The sequence below is a fragment of the Chelonia mydas genome, chromosome 9 (genome assembly GCF_015237465.2).
Source record: "Chelonia mydas isolate rCheMyd1 chromosome 9, rCheMyd1.pri.v2, whole genome shotgun sequence".
Taxonomy (NCBI): Eukaryota; Metazoa; Chordata; order Testudines; family Cheloniidae; genus Chelonia; species Chelonia mydas.
In genome coordinates this window covers 81,967,791-81,981,558 of record NC_057855.1, presented here as the reverse complement: position 1 = coordinate 81,981,558, position 13,768 = coordinate 81,967,791, and the positions used below count along the sequence as shown (strand labels likewise).

Genomic DNA, 13,768 nt, shown 5'->3' with positions numbered 1-13,768 from the left:
AATTAAAAAGAAGCAGTGAAATGAGAATACATTATCTAAAAAGGAGGATAATCTCTGCTGAGGACAAAACACATGAAACTCTATTCAAAGGTTGGTGAGAGAGAGAAAGAGAGAGAGCAAAAAAGACAACCAACATCAAGTTTTTTTAAGCAAATGGCAGGTTTCAGAGTAACAGCCGTGTTAGTCTGTATTCGCAAAAAGAAAAGGAGTACTTGTGGCACCTTAGAGACTAACCAATTTATTTGATCATAAGCTTTCGTGAGCTACAGCTCACTTCATCGGAAGCTTATGCTCAAATAAATTGGTTAGTCTCTAAGGTACCACAAGTACTCCTTTTCTTTAAGCAAATGAATAATTTTTAGAATTACATTTCTCCTTTGACGGAACTAAAAGCAGCAAGACAGTGAGTATCAGATAATTGATTGAAACTTTCTTTTCCTAAAATAAAAAAAGTACAGATTTGATCACGGAACAAGGTCTAATCAGATTTTTCCAATCCGTTTGAGATGCTTGAGATGAGATTGAGTTCTGACAGAGCACCAGCATCCTCTGCTGGTGATACCAAGTTTAATAGGCCATTTAGAGGAAAAATGAACAAAGAAAATCAATTCTATTTTAAAAACACAATATGCCATTTTTTTTAAATGGGCTATAAATTGGACCCATTTCAACTTAACAAACAACAGCAACACTAAACAGATTGCTAAACTTTGGCAGACAGAACAGTCACTTTTAAGAGGCCAGATCACCCTAGCAGATCATTATGTTTGCCAGCTCAGAAACCATTATTTATAATTTGGTCCATACTGGAATAAATTTAACTGTTGCAGGTAGTAAACATCCTGTTTTTACTGCTGTTCACAGTAGAAAGCACCTGTTCTGCGCTACTGAATAGTCCAGACACAATCTGTCAGAACAGGGCTTCCATAACGCTGAATCTTCCAGCTATCCGATCCTCAATTATGGCATTCCATCAATTTCATTACTGCTGTGACAAGTAACAGCAGCACATTAAAGGTGCATCTACACAGCACTGTTTTTCCTTCAAATTTCCCACTGTAGCACTGGCATGGGTGCAGCTGTGCCAGTAGTATCAACAGCGGAACAGCTAGTGTAGGCTAGCCACTGGCTTTTTAACTAAAGTGCAGTCCAGACCTGCTCTAAGCCCTATCTGCACTAGAGCTTCCATCATGAAACTGCAATGGCGGTGTGTCACAGGTCCTAATTCTCCTGGTGTACGCATAAGCCTTGTCTACACACAAAAGTTATATAGTTAAAATATAGTATCGTTAAAGTGGTACACCTCCCCCAGTGCAGACTCAGTTATACTGGTATTTATACAAGTTGTATTGCATCCACACTAGGGGTTGCATCGGTATAACTATATCGGTAAAAAATAAAAATCACACCCCACCCCAACATAGTTATACCAGAACAAAAACTGTATGTAGAGCAGACCTCAGTCAGAAGGGTTAAGACTGGCAAACTGAATCTGTGTGCAGCTCATGAGAGTGTGGGGAAACAAAAGAGACAATGTGAGTTCAGGACAGAGTATTCATTAGCCTTAGGTTTGAGTTTCCTGGGTTTTGCGAGTTTGTTTCCCATTGAACACTTTTCAAAAGTAGCTTTTTGTTCTTCTGATTTCCTTCTTAATATACAGTAATGAAAAGCCATGATATTCAAGTTATTTCTTGGAGACTCGTCTCTTCTATAAATACACATTAAGCTGCTTAAAATGGTTTCTGTTTTGTTGTTTAAATGTCTTGAAAACAGGAATGGGATTCTTTTGATGGACTGTAATGGGCTTGGGATCAGACCCTTATATAATATACTTGATCCAAGGATCTCAAAAGGCCTCACAAATATTGGCCTAAGGTATTAAACACATACATAAAGAAATTAATTTTTTAAAAATACATGGGGCTTTGGCATGCATCTCCATCAATTCAACAGTACGAGCCGCACTACAGACCTGCTGCTGGAGTTTTTACCGCTGTGTCTGTTTCAACCCTTGCCTCTGCCTCAAGAGCTCTTTCTTGTTGGCAACATTTAATGAGGGGGCACAGGCTGCAATTTATTCACCAGGCTGAAGAAACCCATCTTCACATCTCTACCACAGCTGACCTGGCCACAGCAGTGGAACAAATCACCCAGTGCTTCTGGATGGAATTTTCAGGAGTTCAGCACCCAACGTACGGAGGTCTTTTGAAAACTGGCCGTAAGCATCACAATGGGAGCTGCTGGATGCCAAGCACTTTTGAAGATACGACCCTTAATTAGGTGCCTAAATGGGAGTGGAGCTCTTTTGAAAATCTAACCCTCATTGTGGATGCTTGAACACTCCAAAATCTGGCCTTGGGTTCTTTTATATATGACCCTAAAAACCATGGGACTGGGTGAGGGCTGTTTGCTACGTAATCCAGATAAAACTGAGACAAGGGCAGTGGTTTGGAGAAAGCAGCCAGAACAGTTGGCAGAAGTTGGGGGAGGGGATGGACTGACTGCTGCAGGGGCTTGGGTCTATTTTACCATTCTCATCTCAGCTGGTAGATATCCTTTATAGTGTATTTTGCATTGTGTATTTTAATTTACGGGACGACCATAAAGACAACAGGACGGACATCTATAGAGAGTTTTATAACCCTAAACCAAATACAATTGTGAGGGCTACCAAGAATAAATAAATAATAATAATGATAATCAATAGTACAAAACAAATAGATAAGATTCAACATATAGCAAAGTCAATTTCAACAGCAATTGATCCAATGCATTCTGGTTCTGGAGAGCTTCATCCTAATAACACTTTCCGCTTACATACAATCCCAAAGCACTTTTTAACCATACAATCACCAGTGAGATGCAGTTAACTCTGGGGTGGAGGGTGACAGCCAAATGACACACAGCACGTTGCACAAACCGTGTGGGGAACAAAGGCAGCCAAAGCAAACTCCTACTCTTACTCGAAGTGCCAGGTGGTTTCAAACATGAGGCTCCACACTTTTCAAGACACTGATACTCAGGACCATGGCAGGTATACACAAAGAGATCACTGCAATATCAGAAAGTGCTAAAAGCAGGAGTCGAAAGAATTCGAGAGGAATTGTGACACCAGTACAGGGCACTTATACCACAGAAAGTGTGGACATTTCTCCCTTTTATTAGCTGTGTTGTACCTGCTGGGCTGCTCGTATACCCCTCTCCCCATACTCATACTAACCCTCACCTCAGTCAGAAATATGAATTCAGTAGTCAGCTCTGGCCCTTGGTCACGCATGCAGACTCCTAAGCTTCGGACATCAAAAGCAAACACACGTAAGAGTCACTGTAACAGGACTGAGGCAGCACAACAGCCTCCCTGTAAAGGAACCTGAATCTTCTATTTGATCACACTATGCAAATATCTAGTTCTACCAAGACTAGGAAATTCAGTGAATTAAAGAGTTAATAAGAGAACCCAATAGTGCCCCACCTACATCCGCTGGCCAAACACTGGCACATGAAAGGAAATGGAAGTGTCTCCTGGGGTCACAGGGTAGCAATGAGCTCTCTACAGACATGCAGTCGAAGAAACTAAAGGCTTCATTGTGTGAACATGTATTCTACCGGGAATCATCTTCCCTTTCTCCCATAGGTGACATTTTAGAGTGTGCTGGAGGACACACAGGGATGCTTGGTGTGACACACAGCCACAGTCACCTCCATAATGCTCACCAAACAATCCAGCACACTGCTTTTTCCCCAGTCTCCTTCCAGCCCATCTCTTCCCCTCCCATTTCTCTGCAATTCATATAGTCCCATACTCTCAGCCTTGGTCTTCACTTAAAATTTAGATTGACCTACCTATGTCACCCAGGGGTGTGAAAAGCTGACCTAACTCCCTGTGTAGACACAGCTAGGTCAATGGAAGAACTGTTCTATCAACCTAGCTACCACCGCTCAGGGAGGTGGATTACCTACATCAGTATAGGAAACATCTATGCTATAGTGCTACAGTGCCCATACCAGTTTACACTTGCCCTGAGTTTCTCTGTTACCATTTCACTTCCTTTGTCTCCTCCTCACTGCTTTCTCTTCCTCCATTCTCTGCCTCCCAGCTTCTCTCCATTCCCCCTCTTCCCTCCATAGGTCAACTCTCTCAGGCATTTAGAATACATCCAATATTACAGTATGTATGTAGGTGATTAATACTTTAAACTTTAACCATGCCTTACATTCACAGTGGCTTTACAGATTTAAATCAAGGTTCCCTGCTTGCTGATTTAAATGACGATTAAAATCAGTGATTTAAATTGCTTTGATTTGAAACAATCCAACCTGCAGTGGGCATGCATACAGCTGCTTAAATCTTGACACCCACTGCCTAGCTCATGCATAAGCCCCAGCAGGATCCTCAATTAGGGGTTCCCCCACAAATCTCCCCTGCAGAGCCCAGGTCAGTAAATGTTCTCAGAGGACACCTACCAGACCAGGCCTTGCACAAAAACATAGCTGTGGTGATGGGATCACCCCGCACCCCCCCTTATGTCCAACAGGCCAGGGTATAGACCCCCAGTCAACCTTCTGGGGAGCAGGGACTTGAATGCAGGTCTCATGTCCCGGGTGAGTGCCCTGATCACAGGGCTCTAAGATATTCTGAGGAAGGCTACCCTCAATCTTTCCTGTTGTAGCTACTCCACTTTGTATAAATAATTAAATACTCATTGGAACAGCAATTTGAACTTGGTTCTACCACATCCCTGGTGAATGCCTTAACCACTGGGCAATACAATTATTCTCACTCACTCTCCCTGGCCCAACAAACATTTAAGCATTTCATACAAAGTAGAACAGCTCCACCAGGAGAAACTTCCACCCCAGATTACCCTAGCCCAGTGGGCGCTATGTTCACATGGGAGACCTGGGTTCAACTTCCTGTTCCACATCGGGCAAAATGGGGATTTGAACCCAGGTCTCCCACATCCTTCACCACCTTTATGAGAGAAAGGGCTAACCTGGCGTAGGCATCTAACTTCAGAAAAGGAGTCGTGGCTTGTCTTCTGAGTAGAGGGAGGCACCCCCCTCTGACCCAGAGTTAGGTGGCTAATTCCTTTTGAGGGGCAAGACTTAGGCCCCACCTTTCTCTGCAGCATTTCCCATTGGATAGCTTAAGCAGCTCCTTGTTCAGCTTGCTGGCTTGGTGGATCCCCTTCTTAGGTGCCTAATTTTCCCAGGCATTGTCCAGGAAACCTGGTCACCTATTTCAGAGCTGTGGATTCGATTCCGAGGCACGACACCTAAAAATGGGGTGCTGCTATGCTGAGTCTAAGTCCCCTTTGCAGATCTAGCCCTAATTCTGCAGCAGCACCAGAAATGGCACCTAGACCATTGTTCCTTTCTCTTTAGTTCCACCTAAGATTTGAGGTTCCTTCTATACTGGCAATTTTCAAGAAATTTCCCACCCTTGTACTAGGACTGGTGCAATTCCACAGTGGTAGCAATGGTGGGAAAGCTAGACCAGGCACATTGTATTGTGAGGCAATGATCTCTTTGGTGAGAAGACATACCAAGAGGCCACAAACAAGTACTTTTCCTACACAGTGAGACTGCGGCAATTAGGTCACCATTGAGCATTATCATCACAATCCAGGGCAGACACATTCCTAGGGAATAACTGTGACATGACATCAAGCACTCAGACTGCGGAAGAGGATATTGTCTGTAGTGGTACTCAAAGTGACCAATGTAGGGAAACATCAATCCTGGGGTGTTCTGTTTCCAATAGGCAGAGGAAGAGGACAAAATACATAGATCTGGTTTAGCACTAGGATAGGATTCAGAGTTTGGGTTTGAGGCTGACACAAGAGAATTCAGATCCATTTATGACAAAGCGTCACATACTGACCTTATAAAATTTTGGCCCAGCATTCTTCACAAAGTTTCCCTCGTCTTAGGAGTCATGTAAACTAAATTTAGATTCTGAGTTCCAATTCTGGGCAATCTCTAATTTTGAATTATTCTTTCTCGTCTATGAATAGACTGAAGTAGATCCAGGGCCAACTCTGATAGGTTCAGACTCTAGGTTCGAATAAGCTCCCTAACATGCACATACGTATTCGAATGACGGAACTTGGATAAGGGACCAACTGACAGAATATTCTCCCTGAGGCCCCTCAACCCTGGAATTCACTCCCCAGCTCCCCTTCCTTTGGTCTGTAATAACCTAAATACATTAATCTACAAGGCCACAAAGCCCTTTGATTTGAGCAGGTGCTTGAGGAGAATTGAGATTTGGGAGCTAATACGGTATGGAGTTTTATTTGATGTGGAAATTGTGGTTTTGTGGAATGGCTTCTTGTGTGTGGGAAAAGGTCATTGGTTGTCACTGCTGCTTTCATTAACTGGATTGTATTCTTAACTATCTGTGGAGGGTGCCCAGTGCCTGTGACAGGCATTCTTAATGGGAATAATAATACTTACCTGTTTTGTAAAGCACTTTGAATTCTACTGATGAAAAGTGCTAAGTAAACACTAGGTATTATTATTATATATTGGAATCAAAATTAAATTAAAGCAGAAGCTCTCCTCCCCTGAACAAGTCGTATCTCCTGCTTCTATCACACCGCTTTGGGACTGAAACCAGGCTCTTTGCCAGGATTAAACCACTAATTTTATGTGAAGTGACAGTTAGTGCCAGAACTTTGGTCTCTGCTGTGGCCCCTTTGAGACATGCGAACCAAGCCGCTGAGGATTCCTCCAGCATAGGAAGCAGCAGCAGGAAGGGGCATTACTGAAGAGCCTTGTGCTGCAGAACTGACAGAACCACCCCTAGGAAGCCACTGATGTAGGAACCTTGGGCTGCTCCAATTTATGTGGAGGGGTCTATCAGCTCCTAGCTGCCTCCAAGAGAACAAAGGAGATTTAAACCCACCTTGGGTCCAATTTATATGCTATGCTTCATCAGTACCCAAAATCTAGCTTTTACTGCCTAATCTTGCATCCCTTACACAGGTAAATAGCCCACTGAAATTAATAGGATTTATTCCCTGTGCTTGGATTGCAGGGTCATAGTGGATATTTAATACGTTTAACGAAGACAGAATCCCAACCTACATATTCTCCCAATTTGCCATTACCTCAGTGCCTGGCCTCAAAGATCATTAGGCCCAGACCCTGCCCAAGGCTGCAGTGATTAGCAGGATCCCGACACTTATTCAAGAACAAAGAACTGAAATAAATTTATGGAGCTAAATGCGATTTGCTGGAAGCGGCACAAAACTATAACTACTGACTCTGCTGGGATTATTGTAAACTGAGTGAAAAGTTTGTTCTCTTGACACATCCCAGCTGGTGGGTATGGATTCACTTACCCTCTTTCGAATTTAAAGAGGCCTAGGGGACGGATGGAAAAAGAGAGCAGAATCTTTATGTAGATGTTATAATAAAACTATAATAAAGAACAATATTGTCAGACATATAGATTAACATAATTTGTTGAGGAAGAGTCAACATGGTTTTAGTAAAGGGAAATCATGCCTCACCAATCTACTAGAATTCTTTGAGGGGGTCAACAAGCATTATGGACCAAGGGGATCCAGTGGATATAGTGTACTTAGATTTTCAGAAAGCCTTTGACAAGGTCCCTCACCAAAAGCTCTTACGCAAAGTAAGCTGCCACGGGATAAGAGGGAAGATGCTCTCATGGATTGGTAACTGGTTAAAAGATAGGAAACAAAGGATAGGTATAAATGGTCAGTTTTCAGAATGGAGAGAGATAAATAGTTATGTCCCTCAGGGGTCTGTTCTGCGACCAGTCCTATTCAACATATTCATAAATGATCTGGAAAAGGGGTAAACAGTGAGGTGGCAAAATTTGCAGATGATACAAAATTAGTAAAGATAGTTAAGACCCAGGCAGACTGCAAAGAGCTACAAAGGGATCTCTCGTGACTGGGCAACAAAATGATGGCGCCTAAATTAGCTGTTACCACTCAAGAAAGAGATTTTGGAGTCATTGTGGATAGTACTCTGAAAACACCCACTCAATGTGCAGCGACAGTCAAAAAAGCAAACAGAACGCTGGGAATAATTAAGAAAGGGATAGATAATAAGACAGAAAATATCATATTGCCTCAATATAAATCCATGGTACGCCCCCATCTTGAATACTGTGTGCAGATGTGGTCGCCCCATCTCAAAGAAGATATACTGGAATTGAAAAAGTTTCAGAAAAGGGCAACAAAAATTATTAGGGGTATGGAACAGCTTCCATATGAGGAGAGATTAATAAGACTGGGACTTTTCAGCTTGGAAAAGAAACGGCTAAGGGGAGATAATGATTGAGGTCTATAAAATCATGACTGGTGTAGAGAAAGTAGATAAGGAAATGTTGTTTACTACTTCTCATAACACAACAACTAGGGGGGGTCACTAAATGAAATTAATAGGCAGGAGGTTTAAAACAAATAAAAGGAAGTATTTTTTCACACAACGCACAGTCAACCTGTGGAACTCTTTGCCAGAGGATGTTGTGAAGGCCAAGACCATAAAGGGTTCAAAAAAGAACTAGATAAATTTATGGAAGATAGGTTCGTCAATGGCTATTAGCCAGGATGGGCAGGAATGGTGTCCCTGGTGTTTGCCAGAAGCTGGGAATGGGCAACAGGGAATGGATCACTTGATGATTACCTGTTCTGTTCATTCCCTCTGGGGCACCTGGCGTTGGCCACTGTCAGAAGACAGGATACTGGGCTAGATGGACCTTTGGTCTGACCCAGTAGGGCCATTCTTATGTTCTTATGCTACAGGTTTGGGGCTGGGGGTGCAGGTGGACAGGGCAGTCCCACACTTTGGTGTTGGGGAGAGGCATGTGCTCTCTCTGGGCTTTAAGACAAGCTGGAGGGAAGCCCCTTCCTCTGTCTGATAAATACCCCCACCCCTCTTGTATTCAAATATCTCACAGTTATTAATGGACAGACAGACAGACAGACACACACACCCCACAAGGTCACAAAAGGAAGCTGTGGTAAAGCCAGGAACTGGACACAGGTCTCCAGGGTCCCAGCCCAGTGCCTTAGCCACAAAACCAGCCCTCCAGCTCCTGCCTGGGCCCACTAGAGTGGAGCAGGGGGAAGAGAGGCCAGACAACCCCCCACCCCTTTGAACTGCGGGGAGGGCAAGACAGCTCCTCTCGGGCGATACAGGGTGGGCAGAGAGGCAGGAAAGCCAGACTGCACCCGCAGGACTCTGGTGCAGGTGCGGAAAGGGGACAGAAGGGGAGGGCCGCCCCCTGTCACCTGCGGGGAGCCCGGGGGCGGGGCAGCCCCATCCCCGGGACTCTGGGGAGGGAGTAGCGGGGACTAGAGCAGGGCTCGGTGGGGAGGAAGGAGAAGAGATGGGCAGCGAGGGGAGGCCAGTCCCCCTCTCTCGAGGCTCCGGAGGGAGGGGAGGAAACCAGCCGGTTTTGTTTCTCCCCGCTGCCGTTTGGAGGGAGCTGGAGCCGCAAATCCCTCTCTCAGCAAACGCCCTTCAAGCCCCACGACAGCGAGGAGGGGGAGGAGGATGGGCGCATCCCCCCTTTGTTGGCGGACACAAAGTAGTTCAAAGGGCAGCGGCGGAAAAGCTCTTGCAGCCCGTGCAGAGCCCCTGGGCGGCCGGGAGCCGCGCCCGCCTGCACCCGAGCCGGCCCCACGCCCCCGGCCCCCGGGGCGGAGCGCGGGCAGCAGCTGGGTGTAGCCAGGGACGGACCCTCGCGCGCCGGGTAGATCCTGCCCCCGGCCCTGTGGGGCAGCGCCTTACCCCGCGGGCACCTGCCCCAGCAGCCGCCCGCCACTTCATCCATCTTGCGCCGCGCCCCCGGGAGGTGACAAAGCCGAAGCCGGCACGAGAATGAGACACACCGAGGCGCTCTGGGAACGGCCTGCCGCCGCTTCGCCGATTAACTTTCACCGGGCGCCGCCGACTACGACTCCCAGCATGCCCCACTGTGGGAACCCGCTGCAAAGGCTGCTGGGAAGTGTAGTTCTCTCCCCCTGACGCGCCCCCAAAGGTCCCCAGGGAAGACGTGAGTCCACAGCGGTGCTGCACTGGGGCGGGGGGCGTCTCCGCCCGGATCCCGGTGCCTTGTGAGCCATACTGAAGATAGCCACCGCTGTTATGTTTTTCTATACACAAAAATCAACCTTTTGCTTGCATGACTTATGTTAGGCTAAGGCAGAGATTGTCCAATTGACTCTTGGTGAGCTGGCTGCTCCTACTGACTGTTGTTTTATGCATATGTGCAATATTATAGACAGTACACCCACAGCCCTACAGAGGGCGAAGAGAGCATTCACCCTAAAGACATGTACCCTTCCCCAGATTTTATCCAATAAGCTACAACCCCAAAAGACTGAGGTTTGTAATGAGTAGATTTCCTGTGAAGTCTAAATATTTATTACTTTTTACATCTGAGACTGACTGTGGAACCCAATGCGGGACTGGGGGAGAAAAGAAACTAGAAATAGCTTTTATTAAAAACCCCACATATTTTAATCTTAACCTTCCTCTGACCATGCATGAATAATTACGCAGATTTTTGCAGGTATGGCTTCTAGCTGTTATTCATGTGTTGTAGGCAGCTGCACTCCGCCATGTTTTATAACAGCCCTGTCTCATTCAGCCTGCCCTATTGACAACCCAACTCACTGGTGTGCCACTCTCATTCTTTTGTGTCACTGGATTGTGGGGGACCAGTGACAAACTCTCTTTATGGAGCTGCTTTCTCAGACTTTCCAGTAAAAGGTCAGCGGGTGCCCATTAAATAGTAACAGCATTTTCTTCTTCATCAGCAGCACCATAAAAATGGCTCAGACTCAAATGTGACTAAGGGCAGCATCCATGCACAGTGATTTCTGTTGTTTAACAGCATTTTTTGTTGGTGGTGCCTGATTCTGGAACTTGCCACTCACATTTAAAAGGTTTCCGTTTCAATATCACTTATCTGAATTAGTTTAGCTTTCAAACCTATGAAACTCACTGCCCCCCAAATGATCCCAAGCCTTCACAATGGGATTTGAGAACTCCCTCTTTACATGTGCCATCCCATGACAACAGGGCCAAAGATATACAGTAAGAGGAAAAGGGAACATTCCAAAATGAGCATACAGATATCCACATACTATCTGTAGATAACTGGTATTAGTAGGCAGTATAGTTCCCAGCCCTTTAAAATTGTATGCAACTCTTGATTTTGTTTTAGCACCTAGATACCACTGTGATTAAGTACCTTATAAATATCTTGATAGATGACTTTAATGGCTATTTCTAATGCATTGCTGGATTTACATTTTTTTAGATAAACCTTGCAGAGTTTTAAATGATACTCTTCTAGATATGATTTTATTATTCTGCTTTAATTGTATTTGTTTAGAATTTGGTTGGGAGGGCATGATAAATCAAAACATTAAAGGTTAATCTCCATACTATGTTATAAATCATCCTATAATGGAAATGTGGTGCTAGAACACAAAGATCGTAAGCTGATGATGGGAAATTGTACAGAATAATATATTTAGCAAGTGAAGAGTAACAAAAATATAGCAGCAAGGAAGAACTTCAGCCCTTGCAGCTGGGAGTGAAACATTTTAAAATAAAAGGCTTTAAAAGACTTGTGTGAATTTAGCCCTGGTGCTAAGTGTCACATTCACAGCAACTGAGTGAAGCCTTTCATTTACGCACAGAACCAAGATGCTACATTACAGCACAAGCCATTTAAAAATTATCTACAGTATAATAAAAAGGTCATGAGCCACCTCAGTACTTCAGCCCTGTGAATGCCATCGACCCTAACTTGGAAAGACCATCGTTCAGTCCTTGAGTCTGTCAGCTGACTCTCTCAAGGCGGCCTACTACTGTCACGTGTGGCAGTTGTGGTGTAACAGTTGTTGATTGTCAAGTGTTGCAATTTTATTATCCCTTTACCTGCATTTCTAAGGTACCTGCATGGGTGCAAGAGCAGCAGCCATTTCCTGAGTCACAATTGATTCAGCACGTCAGAGGAGAAAGACACAGTCCCTTGGAGGCATTACTTTTGCTCTTCCTTGTTTTATTTCTCTTAATCTGTGGTTTCCTCAAACTTGTTCATAATCCAAGCCATATTTTAACAAAGGATTTCTCATGGATGGTGCCCTTTCTATTTACAAGTGCATGATATTCTTGTGGCAACTACCTGCATGGAATAGTGAGGTTACAGGAAAGTTTTAAATTTAGTTGTCTTTTAAGTGGATCCAGTAGCTGAAAAGGAGCAGACTAGGGTGGAGGCAGAGACTTAGGGTTGCATTTATAAATGCAAGCATTAGAGGTGTTCAAAAACCAAAAGGCAATTTTTTCATAGCCAGCTCTCCCAAAGCATGTGTGAAATGTAACTCAGCCCAGCTGTAAACATTTTTTTCTCGTCTGTGTAGACAGATGTCAGAAAACAGTGTTTTAGGCCCAAATACCTACACCTGCAAAAACTTGTTTTGTCCACACTGATAAGTCATTAGATCACCTTTACCTCACAGTGATGTTTCACAAGTTACTGCTGTAGCACCTACAGTGTGAACAACCCATTAAGAGTCCAGTAGTTAGTCTAGTAAGAAGCTAATTGGACGTTTTACAGCATATTTACATTTCAGTCCAAAAGGCACATATGGTACACAGCCCCCACATCTCACTGATGCAAGATATGTCCCAGAAGCCAGAGCATATGCCACCTCCCTTCCGCCCAGTGTTTTCTTCTGTTGAAGACTGCATATTTTAGAACACTGTCGTTAAATTTCCTGTACGGGGAAGCTGTTAGGAGTCTCCTTAGCTGCTGCATGCTGTTATGTAACACAGCAGTTCTCAAACTTTAGCAACCCAAGGACCCCCATTTTGATTTAAAATTTTCAGGGACCCCCAAGCCCCACCACTAAGCCCTTACCCTGCCCCCTTCCCCGAGGCCATGCCCCTGCCCCACCCTTTCTCTGAAGCACCGCCCCTCCTCACTGCATCCCCCGTCCCTCCTTTGCTTTCCCCCACTTTCACCATGCTGGAGCAGGTGCTTGGGTGCAGGAGGGGGTGCACGGTGTGGGCTCTGGGAGGGAGTTTGGTTCAGGCTCTGGCTGGGGTGCGGGCTACAGTTGGGCAGCACTTACCTTGGGTGGCTCCTGAAAACATCCGGCACATCCCCCTTGCAGCAGCTCCTAGGCGGGGGGGGCAGGGGTCTCTGTGCGCACGGCTCCTGCCCGCAGGCACTGTCCCATAGCTTCTGTTGGCCGCAGTTCCTGGCCAATGGGAGCTGCAGAGTCAGCGCTCGGGATGGGGAGGCAGTGCATGGAGGCTCCCTACCCCACCCCTCAAGGACATGCCAGCCGCTTCCGGGTGAGGTGCAGAGCTGGGGCAGGCAGGGAGCCTGCCTTAGCCCTGCTGCGCCACCGGACTTTTAGCGTGCAGGAGGCATTGAGAAGGAGGGGGAGGAGTTGATCAGTGGGGCCCTGCAGACCCCCAGGGGTACCTTCGGGGACCCGCAGGGGTCCACAGACCCCAGTTTGAGAAACGCTGATGTAACAGGTTTAGAACAAGCGGGGGGAGGAGGATATGGAGGAGGGGTTCTTTTATTTTAAATTTATTCTCTTTAAAATGCGGTTTCTATGATTGCTCCCCAATTGTCCTATAATGGTGGCTAGAGAGGGTCTCAGCTAAGAGTTTCAGCTATGCCACATTTAGTGCACACCTTAGTGCTTTTATAATTGCTTCCCTTAACAGTTTGAAAGGAGGTTAATTTTTT

At 45.4% G+C, this 13,768-nt stretch overlaps 1 protein-coding gene across 4 annotated transcripts in view; it reads right to left on the bottom strand.

Annotated features, from left to right (window-relative positions):
* AMOT (angiomotin) overlaps positions 1–10,047 on the bottom strand; it is an 83,465-nt gene extending 73,418 nt beyond the window's left edge. The window contains exon 1 of one of the 4 annotated variants that reach the window (XM_037908489.2): positions 9,778–10,047. The gene's annotated coding sequence lies outside the window, so the exon portion shown is untranslated. The remainder of the gene's footprint in view (positions 1–9,777) is intronic. The other 3 variants (XM_037908488.2, XM_043522308.1, XM_043522307.1) reach the window with 3 other exon arrangements.
* Positions 10,048–13,768: the final 3,721 nt, after the last annotated feature.